We start from the raw sequence: 5,701 nt of genomic DNA, 5'->3' as shown, positions 1-5,701 counted from the left end.
ACCTAAACAAAACATCTAAGTAGATTTTACTTAATGAAATAATGTAGCACTCGACGGATAAGAATTATAGTCCCGGCGGATAACTCAGTTTGAGTACCGACGGATGAGTAATTTATTATCCATCAAGTGAGTAGCTTATATAATGATAAGTTTGTAGCACAGTGTTGTATGCACCTTTGTATAGAATCTGTAGTAGCATATAAGTCATGTTGACTTTAACTAGATATGCAGAATAGGTTGATTAACTGTACATAAGTAATGTCTTGTAATTCTGTATAAGTGAAATGAAGTCAAGTGCCAAAATAGCTATCAACGGATGCTTAACAAAGCTTCGACGGATGATCAAATGACTTTCAACGAATGTTCAAAATAGCAGTCGACGGATGATCAAGTAAGTCATCGACGGATGATCTGAAAGTCGACGGATGATAATATCAAGATTGAAACATCAGTTGAACAGTGAAAGCTGACATACAGCCGTCGAGATTGGATATAAACACTGTGGAAGCCTATTAACTGGGTCATAGAGGACGAAAAGCAGCAAAGATCAAGACTGTTAGATTTTATATTTATTCAGTTCTTTTGACTTTATAATCTTGGTAATATATATAAACCAAGAGAGTAGCAAATAAAAAAAATAACTAAGAAAACTAAGTTAGCTTAAAAACAAACACAGAGAAATCTTTGTAAGCACTATCTTTAGCATTTCCTGTGTTCTTAGTTGTTCTATCTTGTAAAAGCAGCTGTGAGCATTTCTGCACACAGAGGTCTCTCGATATATTAATATATATCTCTGGTGGAATTGTTTAAATCCACCAGAAAGTTTTTAAAGACTCTTGTTTTTAATTACTCTTGTTTTGATTCATTAAAGTTTATATTTCGCATTGTGGTAATCAAAACAGATATATCTATAATTGAGTTGAACATTTTTATTTCAAGAAAAAGATAAAGAATTCCATTCAACCCCCCTTCTGTAATTCTTGCTATATTGTTAAGGGACTAACAACAATATTCCTCACAATAGAGGGAACGTAATAACAATTATTCAAAATAATAGTCTTGCCCGTAGGCATATGTAAACTAAATGATCCTACAGATATGGCCGCAACCCTTGCTCCATTGCCCATACGTAGAATCACCTCATCTTTTTAAAGAGTCCTACTTCCCTTTAGTCCTTGCAACGAATTACAAATATGAGAACCACAGGCGGTATCTAATACCCAAGTAGAAATTTGACCTAGTGACATATTAACTTCGATCATGAACATGCCTGAATCAGAAGCGGTAGTCTCACTACCCTTCTTTTTCAATTCTGCAAGGTAAATCTTGCAGTTCCTCTTCCAGTGCCCCAACTTGTTACAGTGAAAACAAACAGCTAAATTAGGACCAGTCAACTTGTGAGCATCTAGTATGCTCCAGAGTGATAGTGCAGAAGACATGACGAATATAATAAATCTGTAAATGATAAACACATAACAACACTTAGCAAATATTCAATTTCATTTCAAAACACTATATGAATCGGGTCTTTATTCATAAGTGTCTCCCACTAGTTTATCTAATTTTTTCAACCCCCTAAGTGAAAATTAAGCATTCATAATGCTAGTGGGAATAAGGATCCTACATTCCATCACATAACCTCGGCTGTGGCACGAAACGTCATGTGATGTTCAATAGGCAGACAACTCTTGTCAATTACATCTTATGTTATTCCCTAATATAAGTTTAGCCTCTTGAATAATTGAGTTATGGTTGTGGCATGACAAACTCAATATTCTAAGTCAAGTCTAACCCAATATTTCGTACAATTGAATCAGTCTCAAACGGCCCACGGCTGTAGCACGTACCGACCTTTAGATTCTAATTCAATGTACACATCTCTATGTAATAGACAAGTATTTCTTATTTCGAAATCAAAGCCCTCGGCTGTAGCATAAAACGACAATGATTTAAAAATAAGAACCACTTTCTACCATGTTGGAAGGTTATGACCGACACAAGCCCGTTGTGTCATTGGCCAATTACTACTTGATATTATTTAATTTTAGAGGAATTATATTACGTTACAATCATAATCATACTATAAAGAGATTCTTCCTTTTAAATTAAATATTTCAAATCAATAATCGATAATCAGATGATTCCCAGATCGGGTGGAGCATTGTCAAGAGGCGTCACTTAATAAACCTTTCTTACAGATAGAAATCTGTTGTTGACAGAATCATCCTTTCTCTCAATATTGAAAATTCATATTGAATTACGTGTTTCATAAACACAAGAATCTCATGATCATATTCATAATATTTATTGTTAAGGCAAGAAACGATTCCTATTCTAGATTTTCTAGAGCACGCCTTATATTGATTTAAGTTCGCCTAAATCTATCATTGCATGGTAAACATAGGCATATATCTCATATATAAAATTAAATAAACAAGTAAATATAAAGTGCAATAAAGTAAATGTGTTTGGTTATGGCCCCATCCTATGTGATCTTTATCAAGCTCATGATAAAGATCAAGGTCAATCTAATATGGTGATGGAAATAAATACAACTACTTATTACATAAGTCTTCTTGTATGCCTCGTCTTCTTCTTTGTATCACCTCCATTGGATAGCCTTCTTGAGTCTTCAATTACATTACATGTTTGAAAGTAAAACTAATCTAATGAACTTACAAGAATAACTCGAGTTACATTCGAGATTTATGATTACAAAGATTGACGACATGCAAGTCGTATTTAAAACCAAAACCAAAACCATTACACTAAGGTCGAAAGGCCATAACCATCCACCATGCTCATACAACACATAAAAGCATGTTAAAACACATAATCTGATCTTAACATATCATATTATCCATGATCTAATCATAAAAAGAAAATATGACAAAAATCAGAAAAATCAGAATCAAATCAGAAAAACAAGAATCACTGTTTGCGGGCAGTAAACGATGACAAATGCCTTACAGACGAGTCGTTGTTAGCTTTAGCTATCAGTTTTGTTCAGACGCTCGTTTACCTATAGAATAGGATATTCGTTTGCGTAAATCGGACACCAGACCCAGATTTCAGCAAATCTGCAGCAGCCAATTCAGAATCCGTATCTAATATGATTCTCATAATTAGAACAAACATAAATCATGTATATATCAGTATATATACAGATTACATAATCATCTTATGATTATACAACTCACATGAATATCATATATTCAAAACCATACATATATAAGCATATTATATCAACATCAAATCATGGCGAATCACGTACATGCTCATATATCGAAAACAGTTAAACACATAAACGAATTAAAAACTTTTCACAAGTAGCTCTGATGCCATTGAAGGGTTTTTAGCACATAAACGCAGGGAAAATGTAAATTTAAATCCTAAAAAAACGAAACCCTCTGCGGGATCCATGCGAAAAATAATATTTAATTCGTAGTTCAGTATGTTTACCTTAAGAAGCTTTATGTTAATGGAAAGATGGAGGTATTTAATAGCGATCCAAGAACGATGAACGGAGATCCTTAGCAGCTGCTCCTCAAGTGTGAAGCACTCCACCGGTATCCACCAAGAAAATGATGTAATGAAGGAGGAGGAGATGGAGAGAATTAGGGTTTTGTAAATCTTTTTGGTTGAGGCAAAAATAGGGTTTATAATAGTATATTTATAGGCAAAATTTTCAGCTGAAAATTTTCCCATAAAATATTATTATTATTAACCCTTTATTATTCTCACTAATAATTAAAACACCTTTTAATTATTAATCCTTTTTCTAAACACTTTAGAAATAATTCTCTCACTTGATTTAATTTCCAAAAATTAAATTCTTAATTAATAATATTAAGAACTTTTTCTTAATTAATTTATAATCAATTAAATCTCATTTAATCAATTATTAAATTTGCCAATTAATTATTTATTTCATAAATAAATAATTATCAGCCATTATTAATTAATTTCTCCACCATTAAATCATTCTCTTTTATGGTGTGACCCTGTAGGTTCAATATTAAGCCGGTAGTAGAAATAAATAATAATAAAACTATTTTATCATTATTTATATAAATTCTCTAATTCATTAAATATGATTAATTAATTAATCATATTTATTCTAAATCGTGAGGGATACTTCTCAGCATATCGCGACTATCCGGATAATTCGAATTCACTGCTTAGAATACCAAGAACCTATTCAGTGAGTAGTTACCGTACAATCAATTCCTTCTACCCTGCAATGTCACGATTAAATACAAGGCATGGAACTTGTGTCAAGCCTATCTTATTTAATCACTTGCTTTCCCATTCACTATGCTTAGTTTTTATTTAATGTAAATTATAAACTCCTTTCTAATTTCATTCACTCTGGCCAGATATTCCTGAACTAGCATAAGTGGATCAGCATTGAACATTCTCTTCCTTCACTGGAAGGGGTAGATCCTTTATTGATCATACATTATCTTCGTGTACAAATTCATATACCCAGTAGAGCCCTTATAATTGTCCCTTGGGACTAAGAACTAAACTGAAGCATAGTTCAGTGTACACAAGATGACTATGATGACCTCAAGTCTAAGGATACTTGTACAACTATCACTATGTGAACAACTGCTGACACGTGAGTGAACTCCATCAGTTGTTCAGCTGTGTGAGTCATGTTCAGTGAACTTATTCTATAATAAGCACCTACATACTAGCTATAGTGTCACCACACAAATGTCTATGAGAACAGACATCCTTCATAATGAAGCAAGCATAGTATATACCGATCTTTGCGGATTATTAATTACCAGTTAGTAATCATACGACCAGGAACTATTTAAGTTTAGAGTTATCACCTTTTAGGTCTCATTATTATGATCTCATCACAATCCATAAAAAGCTTTACTCTAAACTGTGGTATACCTTATTTAAACATTTAAATAGATAGAGCCCACAATAAAAACAAAACAAGTCTTTTATTAATATCAATGAAATCAAAACAGATTACATAAAAGTTATTCCTAAATCCTCATACATGATTGGACTTAGGACATATCTCTTTCACTATAAACTAATGTCTTATGTTTGGTTTGGTTTAAATGTTTTAAATACTCGGGTACAACCATGACTAAAAATATGGAGCTTCCTATTTGCCAAGTTTATGGTCTTTCTTCTTTTCCATATCGCATCTGCTAAAACTCTCTATATGTCAGTCACATAAAAGAGACAATCTAGTCAAGATAGAACCAACAAAATCAAGCCTAAAATATGAGTTAAGGAAGCTCATTTGATCTTTTTGCATCTCTATATCTACCGAAAATATCAATTTGCATCAAAACTGTGAAACTATAGACCATCTTTTAGCTGAAAGCGAAATATCTACCTTCACAAGACATGTACCCATCCCCTTTATATTATACCCCATGAACCACAAGACACTCGCATACTCTTCCCCTAAAAGTGTCCTGATAAGAAATACAATAACTTGTGTGTATAATATTTTCACTTGAACATGTAGTCATGTCCAAAATATTAATGAAAGCTAATTATATTTGGGTTGTGGTATACCCTATTGGCACACCTTACAAGCAGTTATATTTGATATTGAGTCCCGCCAGCAACCACCATTCCTCTCAAGGCACTGATTGGTCTCAAGATCTGTATGACTCTATATAATTATAAGTGGAGATACGGGTACACATATCTATATGAG

Source organism: Apium graveolens, chromosome 8, assembly GCF_009905375.1.
Source record: "Apium graveolens cultivar Ventura chromosome 8, ASM990537v1, whole genome shotgun sequence".
Classification (NCBI taxonomy): domain Eukaryota; kingdom Viridiplantae; phylum Streptophyta; class Magnoliopsida; order Apiales; family Apiaceae; genus Apium; species Apium graveolens.
Note: the sequence above shows the minus strand (reverse complement) of the source record.